This window comes from Camellia sinensis, chromosome 7 (assembly GCF_055761805.1).
Source record: "Camellia sinensis isolate YWXY chromosome 7, ASM5576180v1, whole genome shotgun sequence".
NCBI lineage: Eukaryota > Viridiplantae > Streptophyta > Magnoliopsida > Ericales > Theaceae > Camellia > Camellia sinensis.
The window spans coordinates 178994162-179008914 of NC_138967.1; the positions used below are offsets into that span (position 1 = coordinate 178994162).

At 41.1% G+C, this 14753-nt stretch overlaps 1 pseudogene; it reads right to left on the reverse strand.

Moving 5' to 3' along the window:
- Positions 1-513: 513 nt before the first annotated feature.
- On the reverse strand, positions 514-14605 carry LOC145788855 (G-type lectin S-receptor-like serine/threonine-protein kinase At4g27290; annotated as a pseudogene).
- Positions 14606-14753: the final 148 nt, after the last annotated feature.

Below are 14753 nucleotides of genomic sequence, written 5' to 3' on the forward strand. Positions count from 1 at the left end.
AACTCCAAAACCATTATATAAATTATAATGTGTATATAATGCATAAGTTTTGAGAATTAAACTAGATGGGTTGCAAAATGGATACCGATGTTGGGTCACAACTCGATCCAAACCCAATCTCAAACACATGCACAAACTAAGCCCAATACAGCTCAGCCCAGCCCAAAGCTCAAGACTAGGTCCAAGTCCAAGTCTAAGACCAAACCCAACACATGCACAAGTACACGTCTAGGTCCAGTCCAAACCAAGACTAAGTCCAAATCTAAACCTAACTTTATTGATGCCCACTTTATGAGGCAATACTCATTCACAACTCAATGGTTTCGACTCATTATTTTTGTATTACAATCTTCCCATTTAAGAGAACACAAAACCACTTAGACCCACCTCAACCGGCGGTTGGATCCCACTTTAATTTTGAATTAAAGTTGTCGAAAAACCATTATTTTCCAACACTTCCTTGCTTGACGAAGAACTAGTCTGAAGAACATTTCTTGCAGTGAAGAATCCTGGCTATTTGGCTTGAGGTAATGCAACTTCACTGCCCAGGATCAGAACTACAGATGACATACTTGGCCTATCCTCTGGACTTTCTTATACACATAAAAGACCTACTCGGATTGATTGCAATATTTCAATTTGGTAGCATAAGTCCCATAAAGCCTCATCAATCAATTCCAATGACTTGCCTTTTTCATAGAGTCTCCATGCCTAAATAATCCACTACAATATTAGTAGTACGAGATACAAGATCCTCTATCTCCATATTTCTCTGTTCTCCTTTGTAACGCCCTCAAAATAATAACATTAAACCCAACAAATAAGACAAGCGTTGATAGTTAAACTAACCACCTTCTATCATTCATTAGAATTCCATTACATAAGTATTACATGTTAATCTCATAACAAAATGCCCTACGGGCTTACAGCTTTCCAAGTTAACACTTGGTTACAACAAAGAGTTCTAACTCGTTTACACATTAAGCCCTTGGCTTGAAATTACATGTAATACATCAAAAGTAAAACGACAAAACTATGCCCGCCACTAGCCTCCCAGCTATGTCCTTGGAGGTGGCATGCTTCCTGCACCTGAAAATGATGTTCCCATATAGGGTGAGCCACAGCCCAGTAGAAATACACTAAACCAACCATGGACAATGACTAAAACATTAGCAATTGATAGTTGGTCAACACTGATACAATCACATAAATTACATATTTATGTCAACGACTTACAAGTCCCATTTACTTCTCATTTTCCCTTTTTCAACAGATAAGCATGCTAGCTCTATCATCATTTCCACAGATATGTATAAAAACTATATCTCACATTCAGATAAGCATAAAAGCTATATCCACAATCTCAACAGATATGTATATCAACAATATCCACAGATAAGCATACAAGCTGTATCCACATTCTACAACAGATATGTATATCAACAATATCCACAGATAAGCATACAAGCTGTATCCACACTTCACAAAGATAAGCATATGAGCTCTATCTTCACTTCTCTAGACAAGCATATGAGCTCTGTCTACGGAGTACATCCCCTATCTCCTCCAAATACCTATCCGGTTTAGAGGTACATCCCTTATCTTCCCCTAAACCGCGGAGTACATCCCCTATCTCCTCCTCTACACACAACATATATAAACACATCGGTTCTATATACAATCACACAATACATACATTTAATGTATTCAATTAACCGTCAAGTTCCATAACACATTCCATTGATTAGTTTCAGTTTGCCTAATCAACATACATTGTCTACAACAATCACGACTATCCTCCACCGATAGCCCAAGCAATTATTTCTAAACAGAAAATAAATGCACAAATGGATATTCAATCAACATTTCATTCCCTCATTTCTCACCAATTAATTATCCCAATTAATTAAACAATGTAATTAGGCCATTTTCCATAATTACCATTTCAACCCTTAGGTCCCATTTTCATCAATGATTCAACATTAATTCCATTTTCCATGCCAAACATGCATCTAGGTTTATTATGAATAAAACCCCAACTTTTGTATAATTGCACAAAAGCCCCAAACTTTCACAAAATTACCAAACCAAGCCCAACATCTCAAAATACCAAAATTTAAAGACAAAACCCATAGAGAGGAGTAGGTTATCCCTACCTCAAATTCGGAGTCCCAAAGGAGAAGACGACAAAACCCAACGTGCTCCAAAACCCGAGATTTTCAGATTAAAATGAAGCCCTCGACGATCAACAACCTTTTTGTAAAGGCCAAAGGTGAGTAAATCACTCCTACTAGATCAAAACCTAGAGAGAAGGTAGTATCTAGAGTGAGAGGCTCAACAATGGTGATTTTGGAAAAGTAAGAGAGAGAAGAGAAAGCAAAAAGTGATTTGGAAAGTCACAATTTCGGGTCTTTAACCCAGGTCTCCGCTCGAGCGTAAAACACCCCGCTCGAGCGGCCACTCACAGACTTACGCTCGAGCGGCCAACCTCCCGCTCGAGCGCAGAATGCACTCGCTCAGCACTTTTGCAGAAACAGACCTACGCTCGAGCTCCCAACCCTACGCTCGAGCTCACAACACTGCACAACAAGATACTGGAAGGATGTATTCCCCGCTCGAGCGCCAACACCTCCGCTCGAGCGGACAGGCCAAAAATCTGGGCAACTAGTTTTGGTTTCTAAACTCAACCAACCTGAAACAAACCTGCCCAACACATCCCATAACTCAAATGCTAAGTAAAAAGGATGCAAACAAGATGATAGACAACTACCAACATCCACGGACACATGTCCGGATCACGGTATAACAAGGGTAAACCCGGGATCGCTATAACCTCCCCCCCTTAAAGAATTTCGCCCCCGAAATTAAGCACAAGTTGCAAAACAAGCTTTCCTCCATTTTAAACAGTGTTACACTTGAACAGTCAACAATTCGACCCATTACCGGTCATCCCATCCCTTAAACAAGAGACATATCACAATATGTAAACAACATATGTACTTTCAACATGCATCAACATTATGCATTATCCTTCCAATTTCAACAATATATTCAACAGATATAATGTTACATTCAACTTCCATATGAGGCAAGTTCCAAAACATACTACCAATAATCAAAACATTCTCAATGTTTCACAACTTAAGACATATATAAAAGCTCTTAAGTTCAATAAAATGTAAAATTCAAATACAAGATTACATATCAATAAACAAGTCCGGATATTTCTCACGGACTTCCAACTCACGTTCCCAAGTGGCTTCCTCCACTCCGTGATGTTTCCACAAGACTTTCACCAAAGGAATGGTCTTGCCACGCAGGACCTGATCCCGCTTATCCAAGACCCGAACCGGTCTCTCCTCATACGAGGCATCCTCATCTACCTCTAAATCGCTCCAATCCAGCACATGTGATGGATCTGGTTCATACTTCCGAAGCATACTCACATGAAACACGTCATGCACTCCGGACAACTGCGGTGGTAAGGCTAACCGATAAGCAACCTCACCTATCCTCTCAAGGATCTCAAAAGGACCAATGAACCGAGGGGATAACTTCCCACTCTTCCCAAACCTCATCAAGCCTCGCCTAGGTGATATCTTCAGAAAGACATGATCACCTACCTCAAACGCCAAAGGTCTCCTCCTACGGTCAGCATAAGATTTCTGCCGACTATGGGCTGTAACAAGCCTCCTACGGATAAGCTCAACTTTCTCCGTCGTCTCCATAACCAACTCCGGACCCAACAAAGGTGCATCACCCACCTCGGCCCAACAAACTGGAGACCTACACGGTCGGCCATACAAGGCCTCAAACGGTGCCATACCGATGCTAGACTGAAAACTGTTGTTGTAGGCAAACTCTACCAATGGCAAGTGCCTCTCCCACGTCCCACTGAAGTCCAGGACACAACCCCGAAGCATATCCTCGAGGATCTGAATAGTACGCTCGGACTGCCCGTCAGTCTGAGGATGATAAGCCGTACTAAAGGTCAACTTAGTGCCCAAGGCACTCTGCAAACTCTGCCACAACCTAGCAGTAAAACGAGGATCTCTATCTGAGACGATCGTCACTGGGACCCCGTGCAATCTCACTACGTCCCGAATATACAAATCGGCAAGATGATCTACCGAGTCTCTCACGCGCATAGGAATAAAGTGCGCCGACTTAGTCAACCGGTCTACAACCACCCAAATAGCATCACTACCCCGTTGAGTCCTCGGAAGACCCACAACGAAGTCCATAGTGACATGCTCCCACTTCCACTCGACAATAGGCAAGGGTTGCAACAAACCCGCTGGCCTCTGATGCTCGGCCTTCACTTGCTGGCAAGTAAGGCACTTCGATACGAAAACAGCCACATCTCTTTTCATACCCCGCCACCAAAACTGGCGACCCAAATCCTGATACATCTTAGTACCTCCCGGATGCACCGCAAGGCGCGAATGGTGAAACTCTCGGAGTACTTCCTCACGGCAAGACTCCGGTACAAACAAACGGTCTCGGTATCTCACACTCAGATCGGGATACACCGTCAAACCCTTCTCAACTTTCCCACTGGAGATCTTCTCTCGGAGGGATTCTACCTCAAGGTCACCTCTCTGTGCCTCTAACACTCTAATCACAAGTGTAGGCTGCGCAACAACAGAAAACAAGGCCGCAGCCTCGACAGATTCGCCCAGTAGCAAATCAAACTCGCCAAGTGCTCCCAACATCTCCCATTCCCGGATGGCTATACAAGCTACATCACTAATGGTTTTCCTACTAAGGGCATCGGCCACAACATTGGCCTTTCCCGGATGATAATGCAACTCAAAATCATAATCCTCGATGAACTTCATCCATCTCCTCTGCCTCAAATTCAAGTCTCTCTGTGTAAACAGATATTTCAAACTCTTATGATCCGAGAATACCTCGAACCTCTCACCATAAAGGTAGTGCCTCCAGATTTTCAAGGCAAAGATCACAGCTGCTAACTCTAGGTCGTGTGTGGGGTAATTCTTCTCGTGTATTTTCAACTGACGTGAGCCATAAGCTACCACTTTCCCCTCTTGCATCAACACACAACCCAAACCCTCTCGTGAGGCATCACAATAAACCGAGTAACCCAACCCTCTCTCCGGAATAATTAACACCGGTGCGGTGGTCAATCTAACTTTCAGCTCTTGGAACGACTTTTCACAAGTCTCACTCCACTCAAACTTGACTCCCTTCCTAGTCAGTCTAGTCAACGGTGACGCTAACCTGGAAAAATCTTTCACAAACCGACGGTAATACCCAGCTAATCCCAGAAAGCTGCGGATCTCAAACACACTCTTAGGCTGTGCCCAATCTTGCACTGCCTCAACCTTGGATGTATCAACAGACACCCCTTCCCCGGATACCACGTGGCCTAAGAACTTGACTTCCCCCAGCCAGAACTCACACTTTCCAAACTTGGCATACAGCCTATGGGCTCTAAGTAACTCAAGCACCACTTTCAAGTGTGCCTCGTGCTCCTCCTCAGAAGACGAATAGATAAGAATGTCGTCCACGAAGACAACCACAAATCGGTCTAAGAACTCCCGGAAAATCCGGTTCATCAAATCCATAAAGACTGCCGGTGCATTGGTAAGCCCGAATGGCATCACCAAAAACTCATAATGGCCATACCGCGTACGGAATGCCGTCTTAGGAACATCTTCCTCCCTGACCCTCAACTGATGGTAACCCGATCTCAAGTCTATCTTAGAGAAACAACGGGAACCCTTCAACTGGTCAAACAAATCATCTATACGGGGCATAGGATACTTATTCTTAACCGTAGCCCGATTCAACTTTCGATAGTCAATACACAGTCTCAAGGCACCATCTTTCTTTTTAACAAAGAGTGCCGGTGCTCCCCACGGTGAAACACTAGGGCGAACAAAGCCCTTCTCGAGCAGTTCCTGGAGCTGAACTTTCAACTCAACCAACTCTGCTGGAGCAAAACGGTAAGGTGCCATAGAAATCGGCGCCGTACCAGGCACTAAATCAATAGAGAACTCTATCTCTCGGTGAGGTGGCAAACTAACAAGTTCTTCGGGAAAAACATCCGAATACTCACAAACCACCCTCGGTAACACAATCTGAGTCTCAACACACTCGCTACTCTCAAAGCTAGCAAGTAACCCACTAAGCTCACTCCGCCCTCGCGAATCATACCCCGGTGGCAAAACACTACCTACCCGGTCTCCCAAGAAATGGAACCACTCCCCGCTCAAGGTACATAACGTGACCCTCTGGCGGTAGCAATCAATAACAGCCCGGTATGACGATAACCAGTCCATACCCAAAATAACATCAAAACCCTTCATGGGCATGACAACAAACGGAAAAGGAAGCCTATAGTTGGCGACCTCAATATCACATCCTCTAACACCCTGTTTCAGGATCAACTCACCACCCAAAGGCGATACCACACAAATAGGAGATGCTAACTGTGCTAACTCCAATTCCAAAACCGATGCAAATGCAGCAGATACAAAAGAATGAGATGCACCCGTGTCTATCAACACACTAGCAACCGAGTTGCAAAACAGAAAAGTACCTCTCACCACCGATGGAGCCGGTACTAAATCCTGCGCGGTAACAGCATACACGCGCCCCGTAGGCCCCTGGTCTACCTGCTCACCTCTCGGAGCAAAAGACTGCTGCACAGACTGGGATGACGAAACTCCCGGATTGGCCCTCGAGGCCTGCACAGACTGAGCTGGCTGAAAACCCTGCGTCTGCCTAGAACCAGACGCTCCCGAAGTGGCACACAACTGTGGGCAAAACCTCTTCATGTGCCCAGGCTGTCCACACTGATAACAAGTCAAGAGCTGCCCCCTGCCCAAACTCTGACTCTGCGGTCTAGCTGATGATGAAGCAGCTTTCTGACCTCCACCCTTCTGCGGGCAAACTGAAACCTTGTGACCCAGCTGGCCACACTTGTAACAAGTGAATTCCCCCTGACCACCTCTCCCTGAGCCTACACTCGGCACTGGGAAGGTCGATCTAGCAACACCACCCTGGGACTGCTGAGGGTTAGAACCCCTCTGCCTCCTGCCATCACTCTGACTATCTTGGCTCCTCTTGGAGCCTCTCTGCCCCTCATCCTCTTCCTGCATCATAAGCTCCATATGAGCTGCAGCATCCACCAGGTGTCTATACTCTCGGATATAGGACCCACCAACTCTCAACTTGAGGCCCCGCCTCAACTTCCGCTCAAACTCATAGCAACGGCGTTCCTCAGACGCCACCAGTTCAGGTGCGAACCTGGACAGACTAGTAAAGGTAGCCTCAAACTCGGCCACTGACAAGCCCTGCTGATTAAGCCGGCTAAACTGATCCCTCAGCTTCTCCCTAGCTACTGCAGACAGAAACCTCTCCTGAAAAGCATTCACAAATGCCTCCCAAGTCCCACCAACACGAGCCTTCTCGTATTTCCACCATTGACCCGCATCTCCCTTCAGCTGGAAGGATGCCAAGGTCACTTTCAGCGCTCCGTCCTCGATGCCAAGCATCTCAAACGTCTTCGTTGTCTGTTCGAGCCATTCATCTGCCTTAAGCGGCTCTTTAGGATCCCCAATAAACTCGTCCGGATTACACCGAAAGAACTCCCTCTTCAAGAAGGAAGGCCCTGCCTCAGCTGCCTGATTCTCAGCCCTAAGAATACCCAAAGCTCCTGCTAACTCTCTGGCCAAGGCACCCATAGCCTGCTGACCCACTGGTTCGGCCACATTGGCCTGCCCAACTCCCTCCTGCACTGCCGGAATCTCACCCGGTAACGGTGCTTCCTGCCTCGCAGGTCTACCACGCCTAGCACCTCTTCCTCGTCCTGACATCCTAATAAAGGCAACACAGAACGTTAGCACATTCATAGGTGTGCCGAAACTAAACACTCACGTCCTAATGCATGGACAAGTGTAATTCACTCCACATAAGCACATAAACACATAAGCACTTACGAATTTCATTTCCGGATAATGATAGTCCCGAGACGTCACTAGAGTTCCGGTTAGAAATAGCATTGATCAAGTGCTTTTCCAACAAGACTCCCAGAAACTCAAGGATCCAATCAACATCCCAGAAATTAAATCCCATACCCACATAGTCACATAAGCATGTTATCAAGTAAGCACATAGCATGTGATACTACATCTAAGTCTCTATCAAGCGAGACAAACCCATTGTGATACTAATCACTTCCCACGTACCCAAAGTATTCGAACCCGGTACGCTCTGATACCAAGTTGTAACGCCCTCAAAATAATAACATTAAACCCAACAAATAAGACAAGCGTTGATAGTTAAACTAACCACCTTCTATCATTCATTAGAATTCCATTACATAAGTATTACATGTTAATCTCATAACAAAATGCCCTACGGGCTTACAGCTTTCCAAGTTAACACTTGGTTACAACAAAGAGTTCTAACTCGTTTACACATTAAGCCCTTGGCTTGAAATTACATGTAATACATCAAAAGTAAAACGACAAAACTATGCCCGCCACTAGCCTCCCAGCTATGTCCTTGGAGGTGGCATGCTTCCTGCACCTGAAAATGATGTTCCCATATAGGGTGAGCCACAGCCCAGTAGAAATACACTAAACCAACCATGGACAATGACTAAAACATTAGCAATTGATAGTTGGTCAACACTGATACAATCACATAAATTACATATTTATGTCAACGACTTACAAGTCCCATTTACTTCTCATTTTCCCTTTTTCAACAGATAAGCATGCTAGCTCTATCATCATTTCCACAGATATGTATAAAAACTATATCTCACATTCAGATAAGCATAAAAGCTATATCCACAATCTCAACAGATATGTATATCAACAATATCCACAGATAAGCATACAAGCTGTATCCACATTCTACAACAGATATGTATATCAACAATATCCACAGATAAGCATACAAGCTGTATCCACACTTCACAAAGATAAGCATATGAGCTCTATCTTCACTTCTCTAGACAAGCATATGAGCTCTGTCTACGGAGTACATCCCCTATCTCCTCCAAATACCTATCCGGTTTAGAGGTACATCCCCTATCTTCCCCTAAACCGCGGAGTACATCCCCTATCTCCTCCTCTACACACAACATATATAAACACATCGGTTCTATATACAATCACACAATAGATACATTTAATGTATTCAATTAACCGTCAAGTTCCATAACACATTCCATTGATTAGTTTCAGTTTGCCTAATCAACATACATTGTCTACAACAATCACGACTATCCTCCACCGATAGCCCAAGCAATTATTTCTAAACAGAAAATAAATGCACAAATGGATATTCAATCAACATTTCATTCCCTCATTTCTCACCAATTAATTATCCCAATTAATTAAACAATGTAATTAGGCCATTTTCCATAATTACCATTTCAACCCTTAGGTCCCATTTTCATCAATGATTCAACATTAATTCCATTTTCCATGCCAAACATGCATCTAGGTTTATTATGAATAAAACCCCAACTTTTGTATAATTGCACAAAAGCCCCAAACTTTCACAAAATTACCAAACCAAGCCCAACATCTCAAAATACCAAAATTTAAAGACAAAACCCATAGAGAGGAGTAGGTTATCCCTACCTCAAATTCGGAGTCCCAAAGGAGAAGACGACAAAACCCAACGTGCTCCAAAACCCGAGATTTTCAGATTAAAATGAAGCCCTCGACGATCAACAACCTTTTTGTAAAGGCCAAAGGTGAGTAAATCACTCCTACTAGATCAAAACCTAGAGAGAAGGTAGTATCTAGAGTGAGAGGCTCAACAATGGTGATTTTGGAAAAGTAAGAGAGAGAAGAGAAAGCAAAAAGTGATTTGGAAAGTCACAATTTCGGGTCTTTAACCCAGGTCTCCGCTCGAGCGTAAAACACCCCGCTCGAGCGGCCACTCACAGACTTACGCTCGAGCGGCCAACCTCCCGCTCGAGCGCAGAATGCACTCGCTCAGCACTTTTGCAGAAACAGACCTACGCTCGAGCTCCCAACCCTACGCTCGAGCTCACAACACTGCACAACAAGATACTGGATGGATGTATTCCCCGCTCGAGCGCCAACACCTCCGCTCGAGCGGACAGGCCAAAAATCTGGGCAACTAGTTTTGGTTTCTAAACTCAACCAACCTGAAACAAACCTGCCCAACACATCCCATAACTCAAATACTAAGTAAAAAGGATGCAAACAAGATGATAGACAACTACCAACATCCACGGACACATGTCCGGATCACGGTATAACAAGGGTAAACCCGGGATCGCTATATCCTTTCTCAAGACACTCACAATTAGATTATGCCTCAAGATACCCGTACCTCAAGACTCTCAAGGATCCAACGACTGAGTGTTTCGGAACAGAAGGCAGAGATAATTTAGGAATGAAGGATCTTTTATCCTTATTGGAACACGTGCATAGAAGATTATTTCTAATCAGTACACTTACATGGCCAAGTAGGTTGAGGTGGTGCCCTAGATGATAAAAACCTTTGTTTTTCTTCCCACTCACAATCTCTAACACCAAAAGGCTAAAGCTGAATACATCCAATTTTATTGAAAATAACCCATCTATTGCATACGCTGGAGACATGTACCCATTGTAACAAAGCACTGAACGAAAGATTGGATTTTGAAGCAACAATATAAGTGAATTAGACGAAACATATTATAGAGATTCTTACTATGTTCCAATAACTCTTTTTGTATTTGCTTCTGTCCCATTTCCTCCAAAACTTCTAGCTATTCTGAAATCTGATATTTTTGGGTTCATGTCAATATCTAGCAAAATATTGCTAGCTTTGAGATCTCTGTGAATAATTCTCAACCTAGAATCTTGATGAAGATAAAGAAGCCCCCATGCAATTCCACTGATAATGTGGAAGTGCTTTGACCAATCCAGTAATGTGCTTTGGCTTTGATCTGTCCAAAAATTTTTGTCTGATTTAGTCCACACTCTTGCTAATCCGATGAATGAATTTAACAGGATTCCTCAATGGAAAATCCCAAAATTTGGAAGACCAAGTTCATGCAAATGCACATGTAATAAAAACCACATATAATTTCGTTCCCATTATCAAATAAAGCACAAGGTTTATATGAAACCAAAAATAAACAAAAAAAAAAGTATAGGAAAAAGGAAAGAAAGAACGACTGCTGGTTGTGGTCTTAGAGTGGAATAGTTGCAATATAAATAATATTATAGTTTTGAAGAGAGACAAACCAAATAAAAAATAGTCCAGGCTTTTGTTGGGCATGTATTCATAGATTAACATCATTTGTAAGCTTCATGAGATTTCGGTGTTGAGGTTTGGCAATATAGATAACTTCATTCTTGAACTCATCAAGTCCTTGGCCAGAATTCTTTGAGAGCCGTTTCACAGCTATTTCTTGTCCTCTTTCCAGTGTACCCTGAGAATTACCATTATAATTGATAGAATGATCTTCTACTAGAATTAGCTTGAAAGCAAACAAAAATTTTTTTTTTTTTTGCCATTCTTATTAATTGCATCTGTACTTACTGTTTTTATGTTTCTCTAGCTAACATTGTTCCAATAGGTGTAGCCATGACTAGTGATTTATGTTACAACTACTTAAAAGACAAAATTACACAGATTTATGAAGTTTCATAGGGAGAAAGGATGCATCAAACTAATTGTCTTCCTTGAAAGCTGAAAGAAAAATATAAAATTCCTCTTCTCAAAAGCAAGCATATTTATAAAAAATTTACCTTCGGAATAGTGGGGTCTGTATTAAAAGATTTAGTAAGTTTAGGAATGCAATTTGTCTTTTTTTAAAATTGGGGACCCAAACATCAAGATGAATGTAGTGTTGCAGCCTGCAGAACAACATTCTATGCACCTTTTTGTAGAAAAATTTATGTGTTTGTAGAATTACTAGTTATAAAAAAGCAGTGATAAAAAAGTTGAATGGTTTTATGGCTTCTGGATAGACTCCACGAGATTGGGCATCGATCACATTCCTGTAGACTACATAAGAGTGTCTTTACATTGTTACCTTGTAAATAGGTTCAAATCCACCCTCTCCAAGCTTATTGTTGATTGAAATATTATTTGTGGAATTAGCTATTATAGTTAAGTCGAACAATGGTAACTCTAGATCTTCGTTTTGGGTTTTGTCAGTGTAACCATGTCCAGACTTGTGCATTAGAATTCCTGCAAAGTGGGGACAAAATAGTTATCAATAAGTAGTTCCAAAAATGTAACATACCAGTACATAATTTAACACAGAATGACATGTATGGATATATACCTTCTTTGTTTAGCTGTGAATTCTTCATTTTCCTTTTTCGGAGATACACAATCAGGCTTATACCTAGCAGAAGAAGTCCAATTAACAATGCCAAGGTCATTGCCATTATCTCTCTTTTCTTGCTATGGACTGTTGACTCCTCAATCCATTTAACAAAAATGGTCAATTGGTCAGTTAGATAATACAATCATGAAAGCACAAACTTAAAAGGGTTGCTTTAGATTTCAAACCCTTGATCATGCTCCCATGTATTGAAATTGTTATGGAAAAAGGGATGAATAAAGCTAAACAAAACAAGCACACAAGCGTGCAAGAATGTCCAAGCTTACACAGGGGCAGATCCAGAATTGCGACTTGGGGCAGAACCAGAAGAAAGTTTTTTCACCAATCAGGGCAACTCAAGATAATTTGAGGTCTAAAAGGACAATTTTAAATGAGGTCTATACAATTTTCAATATTGTTTTCTTTATTTTTATTTAAAATTTATTCTCTCTTTTTAAGATGGAAAAATAACTAATAATTGAAACTTATATTCAAATTTCATTAATATATTATTTTCACTTGATAATATGGCTAATTCACTTAATCTTTCTTGTGACAGAAAATTTTAGGTAGAATTTTATCATTTTTAATTTTAAAATTGCTATTAGCGAATATTTCTATAATTTTATATAAGATAGACATGAAGTTATAAAAATAATATTAGTAAAATATCTCAACAATATAAGTTCAGTTTTTTGATGATGATAAGGTTTTGACAATTTATTTTGAGACTTAAAGTTGACCAAAAAGATACGTTATATGGACTCGGGTATGAGTATCGGGTGCAGGTGTGTATTCAAGTGTCAGACCTTCATAAATTTAAATATTAGGATCTTGGGGTATGTATCCAAAATTGGGTATGGGTATGGAGACATGTCATATGCACGTATATATTGCATATTATATAATATTCTTGGATGAGATATTAGAAATTAAATAGGATTAAGAAAAAATATGAAATTTCTATATCTAATTCATGAGCCTAAAAATATTGTTTTACCAACAAATGTGAGTTTCTTCTTCTTCATGTATTGTCACAAATTAAAGGATATGAATGTCTAAATTGGGTACAAGCGTCAGACACATATCTCACACCGTTACCCATGTCATATTCAAAGGGCACGGATATTGTGGGGGAAGTAGAAGTGTCCGCATAAAAAAAGAGTGAGTTCTGTAATAGAAAGACAGTGTTGGTGCTGATAAAAGTGAAGATGGCAGTTGATTGGACTTTTTTATCGCTATTCTTGTATTGATAAATAACTCTGGTAGTCGCGTTTTTTTTAAAAAGTTAACTAGCTTATTTGATTTTTAGCCATCCTTTTTAAACTAGGGTCTTCGGTAAAATAAAAGACTAAGGTTGTATTTGGATCCAGAATTTGACAAAAGATTTGTGGAGAGAAAGTAAAAGGATAAGGAAAAATAAATGAAATATAAGCTAAATATTTTACTTTCCCTTTTCTTTTTCTTCCCCTCCACAAATCTGCTTCAAATTCATAATCCAAACACAACTTTAAGTGGACGTCACGGGTCTATGTTTTTTTGAACAAATATAAATATATTATTTTATTTTATTTTTTAAATGGGGGGTGCCACGGCCCCCTCCTGTTCCTACACAATTCTGCTGCCAAGCCTACATCCATGGCGAAGAATGATGCAGTTTCACTTTGAGCATAGAGATCAAAGATCATTATAACTCTAGAACACTGAAATAACACAATATAGAAAAAAAAAATCCAGAAGATAATAAACCGGGATCAAAATAGGCTCAAATTCAAATAAGAGTTGGACCAAATTGAATTCCCACAACAAAAAATAAGGTTCAAGATGAAATCAAAATGAACTCTCTTTTTGCTAAATTGTAGTTAGATGTAGAAAAAGTAATATAGTGAGGAATTTTTTAAAGAAGAATTCTTACCTATGTAGAATCTATTCTTACCTATCTGTGTTTGGTATGAATTCTTACCTAACTCAGAGGAAGCCATCCTTATGTAAACGTCTTGCACATTTGCATTTAACTCTTTCATATCAATCAACTCATCAAACCAAAACAAGTAGCCACTTCCACCTCTTCTTATGTCTAAATTTGCATAAGCCATACAAGAGCAGTTTTTCAAGCATACCATCTCACATTTCCCAAGTGTCATGTTCCTACCAAACCAGGAGCTCCGTGTACTTTATACCCCGAATACTTGATAAATCCATCTCCATTATGGCAATCCAACGGGGTCCTCCGAACACACCCATTAGACCAATCTCCATTTGGTTCTGGGCATAAATTTACTCAAACAACCACAGGTCGGTGAGTTTCCAATGTTACAGTTACCATTCGGACCGCACAGTTTATAGCTATCACAGTTGTCGGCTGGTCTAGTCAAGTAACGGACCCATTCTTGTGTTGGATCAATCC